Raw genomic sequence first — 12,101 nt, 5'->3', positions numbered from 1 at the left:
AATTTCAGCGCTGTAGCTATTAAATTTAAGGGTTAACTCGCGGAAAAAATTGGCGTGGGCTCCCGCGCAATTTTCTCCGCCAGAGCGGTAAAGCCAGTGACTGAGGGCAGATATTAATAGCCAGGAGAGGGTCCATGGTTATTGGCCCCCCCGTGGCTAAAAACATCTGCCCCCAGCCACCCCAGAAAAGGCACATCTGGAAGATGCGCCTATTCTGGCACTTGGCCACTCTCTTCCCACTCCCTGTAGCGGTGGGATATGGGGTAATGAAGGGTTAATGCCACCTTGCTATTGGAAGGTGACATTAAGCCAGATTAATAATGGAGAGGCGTTAATTATGACACCTATCCATTATTAATCCAATTGTAGGAAAGGGTTAAAAAACACACACACACATGATTACAAAGTAGTTTAATGAAATAAACACAGCGGTTGTTGTAATAATTTATTGTTCTCCCATTCCATTTCCAGGACCTCGCTTGGCAACATAATAAACGCACAAGATACATACCTTCTGGTGAACCGTCTCGTCCCACGAGGTAATCCATCTGAAGGGGTTAACTAATATTACAGGCACGAGCCCTGCAAATGCAGCTGTGCTCCGTGCTTGTAATCCCCGGCGAATGAATGAAATGTAGGTCATTGACCTACATTTCCTTCAGTCGCGGTGATGCGCCCCCTGGTGGATGTCCTCATATGACCTGGAGCGTGGGAAAAAGTTCCCAGGCTGCAGTTCATGAGAACATCCAGCAGGGGCGCATCACCGCGACTGAAGGAAATGTAGGTCAATGACCTACATTTCATTCATTCGCTGGGGATTACAGGCAGGGAGCACAGCTGCATTTGCAGGGCTCCTGCCTGTAATATTAGTTAACCCCTTCAGATGGATTACTTCGTGGGACGAGATCTGACAGCAGAAGGTATGTATCTTGTGCGTTTATTATGTTGCCAAGCGAGGTCCTGGAAATGGAATGGGAGAACAATAAATTATTACAACAACCGCTGTGTTTATTTCATTAAACTACTTTTAAATCATGTGTGTGTGTGTTTTTTAACCCTTTCCTACAATTGGATTAATAATGGATAGGTGTCATAATTGACGCCTCTCCATTATTAATCTGGCTTAATGTCACCTTACAATAGCAAGGTGGCATTAACCCTTCATTACCCCATATCCCACCGCTACAGGGAGTGGGAAGAGAGTGGCCAAGTGCCAGAATAGGCGCATCTTCCAGATGTGCCTTTTCTGGGGTGGCTGGGGGCAGATGTTTTTAGCCACGGGGGGGCCAATAACCATGGACCCTCTCCTGGCTATTAATATCTGCCCTCAGTCACTGGCTTTACCGCTCTGGCGGAGAAAATTGCGCGGGAGCCCACGCCAATTTTTTCCGCAAATTAACCCTTTATTTCAGCAGCTACAGCGCTGAAATTTTGCACATACACACTACTAACATTAGTAGTGTGGAATATGCAAAAAAAAAGGGGATATGAGATGGTTTACTGTATGTAAACCATGTCTCATATCCTGTCGGGTTTGTGCAGGAGAAATGAGAAGCCGGCAATTGAATTAGCGGCTTTAATGCTATCTAGTGCTGCATTAAATATAAATATACATATATAGGTGTCTCACTGACATATATATATGTATATATACACATTCTATGTGTATATATCTACTCTATTCTAACCTGTCAGTGTGATTTTACTGTACACCGCGCTGAATTACCGGCTTTTCAAAGGACACCGGTGCGTAAAAATCGGACAGAACTCGCATGGTGCGAGTGCTGTGCGATTTTTTTCTCGCACCCATTGACTTGCATTGGCGAGTCTCGTCCGAGAATCGCAGCAATACGCAGCATGCTGCGATTTTTTTCTCAGCCGATCCAGATTTTTCTCAGTCCGATTTCGGCTGAGAAAAAAATCGCAAATCAAAAGACACCTATTAACTAACATTGGTCCGAGTGCAATCCGATTTTTTATCGGATTGCACGCGTCCGTTTTCCTCGCAAGTGGAAAGGGACCCTTAGTGTAACTTCTGGGAGAGGGATAGACAGGGTTTCCCTAGCCTGAGGGATATCACAGGGGCCCGGGAAATCAGCTGTAGTCTACCCAGTACTCCCGTGACATATATATACTAGATGGTGGCCCGATTCTAACGCATCGGGTATTCTAGAATATGCATGTCCACGTAGTATATTGCACAGCCACATAGTATATTGGCCAGTCACGTAGTATATCGCCCAGTCACGTAGTATATCACCCAGCCACGTAGTATATTGCCCAGCCACGTAGTATATTGCCCAGCCTCGTAGTATACAGCACAGAGCCACGTAGTATATTGCCCAGGCACGTAGTATACAGCACAGAGCCACGTAGTACATTGCCCAGCCACGTAGTATGTAGTATATTGCCCAGCCACGTTGTATATTGCCCAGCCACATAGTATATAGCACAGCCCATGTAGTATATTGCCCAGCCACGTAGTATATAGCACAGCCCATGTAGTATATAGCCCAGCCACGTAGTATATTGCCCAGCCCACGTAGTATATTGCCCAGCCCATGTAGTATATTGCCCAGCCCATGTAGTATATTGCCCAGCCATGTAGTATATAGCAATGTGGGCATCATATCCCTGTTAAAAAAAAAAAGAAATAAAATAAAAAATAGTTATATACTCACCTTCCGGAGCCCCCAGATCCAAGCGAAGCGGTTACCGACGCTGCTTGTGCGCTCCGGTCTCAAGAGTGCATTGCGGTCTCACGAGATGATGACGTAGCGGTCTCGCGAGACCGCTACGTCATCATCTTGCGAGATCGCAGCATGGACCGGTTACCGGAGCGTCACAAGCGGGAAAGGCCTGTTGTCGATCCGGGGGCCGACGGTCGGTGAGTATATAACGATTTTTTATTTTTTAAATTATTTTTAACATTAGATCGTTTTACTATTCATGCTGCATAGGCAGCATGAATAGTAAAAAGTTGGTAGTTGGTCACACAGGGTTAATAGCAGCGGTAACGGAGTGTGTTGCACCGCGGTCAACGCTGCCATTAACCCTGTGTGAGCTCAGACTTGAGGGGAGTACGGAGCGGGCACTGACTGCGGGGAGGAAGGAGCGGCCATTTTTCCGCTGGACTGTGCCCGTCGCTGATTGGTCGTGGCTGTTTTGCCACGACCAATCAGCGACTTGGATTACATGACAGACAGAGGCCGCGACCAATGAATATCTGTGACAGACAGACAGAAGGACGGAAGTGACTCTTAGACAATTATATAGTAGATGTGTGTGTACATGGATAACATGGAGATATATATATGTGTGTGTACATGGATAACATGGAGATATATATATATATGTGTGTACACGGATGACATGGAGATATATATATGTGTGTGTACATAGATAACATGGAGATATATATATGTGTGTGTACATAGATAACATGGAGATATATATATGTGTGTGTACATAGATAACATGGAGATATATATATGTGTGTGTACATAGATAACATGGGGATATATATATATATATGTGTGTGTACATAGATAACATGGAGATATATATATATGTGTGTGTACATAGATAACATGGAGATATATATATATATATGTGTGTGTACATAGATAACATGGAGATATATATATGTGTGTGTACATAGATAACATGGGGATATATATATATATGTGTGTGTACATAGATAACATGGAGATATACCGTATTTTTTGGCATATAAGACGCACCGTACTATAAGACGCACCCCAAATTTGGGGTGAAAAATGCAGAAAAAAAGATTTTTTTATAAGATGGGGGTCCGTCTTATTGTCCGAATTTAAGATCTCTTACCTGAGGGCAGGCAGTGGCAGAGCAGGGTCACAGGAGGCATGGTGGTGGCAGAGGTGAGGTGATGCTGAGGTGCGGTGGGCGGAACGGCGTGCACCTGAGCAGGGTCCCATCCTGCTTAGGTGGGCGACGCCATGGCCTGGTGTCCATGGGGAGGTTGCTGTGGCGGTGGCAGACGTGCGGTCACTTCCTCAGGTGGCAGCGGCCAGGGTCCCTTCCACATTTGAGGTGACGCCACAGCAGTAGTGAAGGAGAGCAGCAGAGCTGGGTGGTTTTCCTGGTGGCGGCGGGCTTACCGGCATTGTGGCGGCGACAGAGGTGCGGGCATGATGTGGCACGGTGAGCTGTATGGCGTGAGCAGGTCCCATCCATATTTGAGGTGAATCCGCGGCCCGGTATTGATGGAGAGCAGCAGAGCAGGGTGAGTTAAGGATTTTTCCGGTGGCGGCGGCCATCTTGCTGAGGCCGCGGGTGCGCAGATTCACTACTCTGCATCCCAGGGCTTCAGGAAAATGGCCGCGGGAGGCCGCGCGTGCGCAGATGGAGATCGCGGTGGCCATTTTCCTGAAGCCGAGTTCGCAGATTGAGATCTCGGCTTCAGGAAAATGGCCGCCGCGATCTCCATCTGCGCACGCGCGGCCTCCCGCGGCCATTTTCCTGAAGCCCTGGGACGCAGAGTAGTGAATCTGCGCATGCGCGGCCTCAGCAAGATGGCCGCCGCCACCGGAAAATACCGTAACTCACCAGCGCTGCTGCTCTCCATCAATACCGGGCCGCGGATTCACCTCAAATATGGATGGGACCTGCTCACGCCATACAGCTCACCGTGCCACATCATGCCCGCACCTCTGTCGCCGCCACAATGCCGGTAAGCCTGCGTTCCGAATATAAGACGCACCCCCCATTTTCCTCACAATTTTTTTGGGGAAAAAGTGCGTCTTATATGCCAAAAAATACGGTATATATATATATATATATATATATATATATATATATATATATATATACATATATATATATATATATATATGTGTGTACATGGATAACATGGAGATATATATATATATGTGTGTGTACATAGATAACATGGAGATATATATATATGTGTGTGTACATAGATAACATGGAGATATATATATATATGTGTGTGTACATAGATAACATGGATATATATTGTAAAGCTGCAGTAGCATCGTATGCAGTGAAGAAGCAGTGACCCACAAATTCAAACACAAAAGTCTCTTTTAATGTGTTTCTTCACAGCATTAAAGTCCAGTTCACATAAATGCATATAACTTCAGTGATCAGTTTACACCAGTTCAATGCAATACATTTCACATGGCTTTAGATTTGCGGTCCCTAAACAGGCCAGACTTCCCTTGTCCAGTTTCCCTGGGCGACCGCACACCATCTCACAGTCTCTATACGTCTCCATACACACAGCCTCATATGTTGCGGACGCTACTCACGCCAGCCCTCCTCTGACTAGTTCTCGTGGGTGTCCTGCATCGCTGTATCACAGTCTCTGTACTCACTCAGCGCACTGCACTCTTTATCCTCTGGAGTGCAGCCGGGTACAAATAAGACAAAGTCTCTGTACTCACTCTTTACTCACACAGTCGTACACAGTTCAGGATATCCACCAGATAGCAGCCGGGCACCATATCCACCTGTTTGCAATCGTTGCACATGCTAGTCCTCTTTCGGGCACAGGACATCCACCTCCGGGCACAGAACATCCACCTCCGGGCACAGGTCTGTCCACATCCGACTTCTACAGGCACAGGACAACCACCTCCGGGCACAGGACTGTCACCCTCCGGGCACAGGACTGTCCACATCCGAGACCAGTACCATGGACGACTTGCATCTCTGTGTACGCTGCGGGTGCCAGGCTATTCAGCTGCCCTGGGTGCTGGCTCTGCTGGCCTCCTTGCACTCTGCAGACCAGCACACACCAGACTGACACTGACGTGCACCTCGCACACCTGGCCTCACCTGGCCAGACGCCTGACATGGCCTGATACGGGCTGACACGGCCTGCATGGCCTGACACACCAATACCCCTTACTGCAGGGCTTTTAAACACACACAAACCTGTGGCCTTCAGCCACCTGGAAAACCCGGACCGGAAATCCATGACACTCATGCACACCTATGGACTTCATCCGTCTGCATGCACCTTCTGGGGAGAACAAACAGCGCCCCTAGCTGTATCAGAGGCCACAGCCTCACAATATATATATATATATATTTATATGTGTGTACATAGATAGCATGGAGATAAATTAATATATATGTGTGTGTGTACATAGATAACATGGAGATATATATATATATATGTGTGTGTACATGGATAACATGGATATATATATATATATATGTGTGTACATAGATAACATGGAGATAAATATATATATGTGTGTGTACATGGATAACATGGAGATATATATATGTGTGTATATAGATAACATGGAGATATATATATATATATATATGTGTGTGTGTACATAGATAACATGGAGATAGATATATATGTGTGTGTACATGGATAACATGGAGATATATATATGTGTGTGTGTACATAGATAACATGGATATATATATGTGTGTGTACCTTTGGATCTAAAACAAAGGACCCTGATTTTATACAAAGACTGAAAAATATATGGATCAGAATCAGCAGCTCCATCCTCACCTGCCAGTCTGATGTCCACCTCTGTGCCACCTATATACCACCGCCAGAGTCCCCCTACTTCAATCCAGACTGCTTCCAGATCTTACAAAGAGAAGCCGCCCATTATCAGGCCCTGGGCAAAGTTCTCATCTTTGGAGACCTCAATGCAAGAACAGGGAGAGAGAGAGACTTCCTGACGACAGATGGAAACATCTACATACTTGGAGCAGAGAATGACGACCAAGACCCTGTACACACTGAGAGAAACAGCTATGACACCACAGTCAACAAAAGTGGCAGAAAGCTCCTGAACGTATGTAGAAGTCTAGGACTTCATATCCTTAATGGACGAAGCAAGGGTGACTCCTTAGGAAGGTATACACTAAACTCCCATGTAGGGAGGAGTGTAGTAGACTACGCCATTACAGATCTGAACCTGGCAGATGTCAGCGCCCTCATAGTCACCCCACAAACGCACCTGTCAGACCACAGCCAACTTCTTCTGTGCATGAAATCTACAGAGAAACCATCCACTCAGAAGCCACAGCAGAGCGGCCTCTTCACCCGGCCTCCATCCTATAAATGGTCCAAAATGTCGGCACTAAAGTATAAAGAAGCTTCCAGCAGACTTGAAATACAGCGGATGCTGCACCACTTCTACAACCTCGAGTACAAGCCAAACCCAGAGGGAGTGAGCCAAGCCGCAAAGGACCTCAACAATATATTCTACGCAATGGCCAGACTGTCCGACCTTAAAAAAGTCTACTACAAGAGACCAAAAGAAACACAGGTCAATGGCTGGTTTGACAAAGAATGTAAAGCTGTACGGAAGACCCTGAGAACAGCCTCCAACAAGAAACACAGAGACCCCAACCACCTGGGTCTGAGGGAAGCCTATGACTCCATACAAAGGCAGTACAAAACCCTCCTCAGGAGGAAGAAGCAGAGTTACATCTCTACCAAGCTTAACCAACTCCGAGACGCCCTCCAAGACAACTCCTTCTGGGAACTATGGAACCACATGGGCACCAAAGACAAGAAAAACAACACCCATATCCAAAATGGCAACCTCTGGCTCCAATACTTCAGAGACCTCTATAAAGACATTCCAAAGGAAGAGCTAAGCCAAGAACAGGAAAACATAATGGCGAAACTAAAAGCAATGGAGGAAAAAATCAAAAACTTCCAAAACCCGGTGGATACACCTATAACACTACAGGAAGTAGCCGAGAGACTCTCCTCCATAAGATGTAGAAAAGCCAGTGGCCTGGATGGAATCCTACCAGAAATGCTGAAGTACAGCCCACCAGAAATACAGGCTGCAATGGTTAAACTCTTCAATATTGTGCTGAGTGCGGGCTACTTCCCTCGTACCTGGAACCAAGGCCTCATCACACCCATCCACAAGAGTGGGGACAGGTATGACCCAGCCAACTACAGAGGCATATGTGTCAGCAGCAACCTGGGAAAACTGTTCAACAGTATCCTGAACAAGAGGATCCTCACCTTCCTCACCGAGCACAACGTCCTCAGCAAGAGCCAAGCAGGGTTCATGCCGAACCACCGAACCACTGACCACATCTACACTCTGCACAGCCTCATCCAGAGACACGTCTACAATACAAAGAATGGGAAGATATACGCCTGCTTTGTGGACTTTAAAAAGGCCTTTGATTCAGTGTGGCACTCGGGCTTATTCCTGAAACTGCTGGAGAGCGGAATAGGAGGAAAGACCTATGATGTCATCAAAAGCTCCTACACCGAGAACCGCTGCAGCGTGAGTGTGAACGGCAGAAGAACGGCTTATTTCCAGCAGAGCCGCGGGGTCAGACAAGGCTGCAGCCTAAGTCCAACACTCTTCAACATTTACATCAACGAGCTGGCTACCGTCCTGGAATCCTCCTCAGCACCAGGTCTCACCCTCCACGACACGCAGGTGAAATTCCTGCTGTATGCAGATGACCTGCTGCTGCTGTCACCAACCGAGAAAGGCCTCCAGGACAACCTGAAAATCCTAGAGAAATTCAGCTCCACCTGGGCTCTACCGGTCAACCTAAAGAAAACCAACACCATGGTGTTCCAGAGGAGAAAGAGAAAATCAGACCAGCACCCATCATTTGTCCTCAACAACTGCGACCTCACAGGAACGGACAAATATACCTACCTGGGCCTAGAGATTCACCGGTCAGGGAGCTTCAAACAAGCCATAGAGACCCTGAAAGACAAGGCCTGCAAAACCTTCTATGCCATCCAAAGGAAACTCTACCATCTGAAGCCACCAGTGAGGGTCTGGCTAAAAATTTTCGACTCCATCATCGCCCCAATCCTCCTGTATGGCAGCGAAGTCTGGGGTCCTCACACCTACCCAGACTGGTCAAGGTGGGATTCCAGTCCAACAGAAATATTCCACCTGGAATTCTGCAAGCACCTTCTCCAGGTCCATCGGAGCACCTCCAACAGTGCTTGTCGGGCCGAGCTGGGCAGATTCCCTCTACACCTAACAGTTCTAAAGAGGGCGCTGTCATTCTGGGCTCACCTGCATAGGAGCAATCCAAGCTCCCATCACTATAAAGCCCTGATACATGTAGGTGAAACAGAAAAACCAGAACCCTCGGAACAGCCCAGCCAAACCCAACCGGACCAGAACACCAATCACAACAACCTGACAAAAGCCGGAATCAGGAAGACGGCAGAAGAAGGCCAGGAGAGGTATGTCAGTGACTGGAAGAATGATATCAACAACTCACAGAAACTGAACACGTACCGGAGTCTACAGAGAGACTACAGACTGGCCCCATATCTGGAGAAACTCCCGGACCCCAGAGATCGCAAGATCCTGAGCCGATATAGACTCAGTGCCCACAGTCTGGCCATCGAATGTGGCCGACACAGGCAGAACTACAAGCCCAGGGAGGAAAGACTGTGCCAACACTGTGATCAGGAGGCCATAGAGGACGAAACCCACTTCCTGCTACACTGCCCCAAATACTCAGCAGTGAGGGACACTCACTTCAGGAGACTCTCACATCTCTTCCCGGACTTCATCACCATGAAGGAGGAAGAGAAAACATATATCCTGCTGGGAGAAGAAGAGAGAGCAGTGGAGATAGCAGCGCAGTATGTGAGCGAATGTCATAGACTGCGGGAAAGAGAACTATGATGCCATGGACTATAGCCCCCACAATGGATCTGCCCCCATCCACCTTCCCTATGCCATGGACTATAGCCCCCACCCTGGATCTGCCCCCATCCACCTCCCCTATGCCATGGACTATAGCCCCCACCCTGGATCTGCCCCATCCACCTCCCCTATGCCATGGACTATAGCCCCCACCCTGGATCTGCCCCCATCCACCTCCCCTACAGCTCCTACCCAACATCCCCACAGTCCCTATTCCTATTGCCTTTATACACTTGCTTTGGCAAAACTGATGTGTATTTGGTCCTGCCAATAAAGCTTCTTTGAATCTTGAATCTTGAATCTGTGTACATGGATAACATGGATATATATATATATATATGTGTACATAGATAACATGGAGATATATATATATATATATGTGTGTACATGGATAACATGGAGATATATATATGTGTGTACATAGATAACATGGAGATATATATATATGTGTGTGTACATGGATAACATGGAGATATATATATATGTGTACATAGATAACATGGAGATATATATATATATGTGTACATAGATAACATGGAGATAGATATATATGTGTGTGTACATGGATAACATGGAGATATATATATATGTGTGTGTACATAGATAACATGGATATATATATATATATGTGTGTGTACATGGATAACATGGAGATATATATATATATATGTGTGTGTACATGGATAACATGGAGATATATATATATATATGTGTGTGTACATGGATAACATGGAGATATATATATATATATGTGTGTGTACATAGATAACATGGATATATATATATATGTGTGTGTACATAGATAACATGGATATATATATATATATATGTGTGTGTACATGGATAACATGGAGATATATATATATGTGTGTGTACATGGATAACATGGAGATATATATATATGTGTGTACATAGATAACATGGATATTTATATATATATATATATATATATTTATATGTGTGTACATAGATAACATGGAGATATATATATGTGTGTGTGTGTACATAGATAACATGGAGATATATATATGTGTGTGTGTGTACATAGATAACATGGAGATATATATATGTGTGTATGTGTACATAGATAACATGGAGGTATATATATACTGTTAAGTCCATATATATTTGGACAGAGACAAAATTTTTCTAATTTTGGTTATAGACATTACCACAATGAATTTTAAACAAAACAATTCAGATGCAGTTGAAGTTCAGACTTTCAGCTTTCATTTGAGGGTATCCACATTAAAATTGGATGAAGGGTTTAGGAGTTTCAGCTCCTTAACATGTGCCACCCTGTTTTTAAAGGGACCAAAAGTAATTGGACAATTGACTCCAAGGCTATTTTATGGACAGGAGTGGGCAATCCCTTCGTTATGTCATTCTCAATTAAGCAGATAAAAGGCCTGGAGTTGATTTGAGGTGTGGTGCTTGCATTTGGAAGGTTTTGCTCTGAAGTAAATATGCGGTCAAAGGAGCTCTCCATGCAGGTGAAACAAGCCATCCTTAAGCTGCGAAAACAGAAAAAACCCATCCGAGAAATTGCTACAATATTAGGAGTGGCAAAATCTACAGTTTGGTATATCCTGAGAAAGAAAGAAAGCACTGGTGAATTCATCAATGCAAAAAGACCTGGGTGCCCACGGAAGACAACAGTGGTGGATGATCGCAGAATAATCTCCATGGTGAAGAGAAACCCCTTCACAACAGCCAACCAAGTGAACAACACTCTCCAGGAGGTAGGCGTATCAATATCCAAATCTACCATAAAGAGAAGACTGCATGAAAGTAAATACAGAGGGTTCACTGCACGGTGCAAGCCACTCATAAGCATCAAGAATAAAAAGGCTATACTGGACTTTGCTAAAAAAACATCTAAAAAAGCCAGCACAGTTCTGGAAGAACATTCTTTGGACAGATGAAACCAAGATCAACCTCTACCAGAATGATGGAAAGAGAAAAGTATGGCGAAGGCGTGGTACAGCTCATGATCCAAAGCATACCACATCATCTGTAAAACACGGCGGAGGCAGTGTGATGGCTTGGGCATGCATGGCTGCCAGTCAGGGCCGGCGTCGGCACCCGGCGCACCCGGGCAAGTGCCGGGGCCCTGGCGAGACGGGGGGGCCCATTTATGGTAGTACACGTGACGTCAGCGTCACTCACTGACTACATGCACATCGCCCGGCGGTGCCTTGGCTGCAGGGGGCACAGTCAGCTCTGTCTGAGGCCGTTTCGCTGGCGCCTGGTCTGGCGCTGCAATAGCAGCAATACTCACCTCCGCCGGCCCCCCTCACCAGTCACCATGGATACACAAGAAGACACTTCCGGATCGCTGGGTCATCTCCTCTCCTGTTACATCCGGTCGGCGGGCTCGTCATCCTAGAGCAAGAACTT

This window comes from Ranitomeya variabilis, chromosome 2 (genome assembly GCF_051348905.1).
Source record: "Ranitomeya variabilis isolate aRanVar5 chromosome 2, aRanVar5.hap1, whole genome shotgun sequence".
Lineage (NCBI taxonomy): Eukaryota > Metazoa > Chordata > Amphibia > Anura > Dendrobatidae > Ranitomeya > Ranitomeya variabilis.
This window is presented reverse-complemented; position numbering follows the sequence as displayed.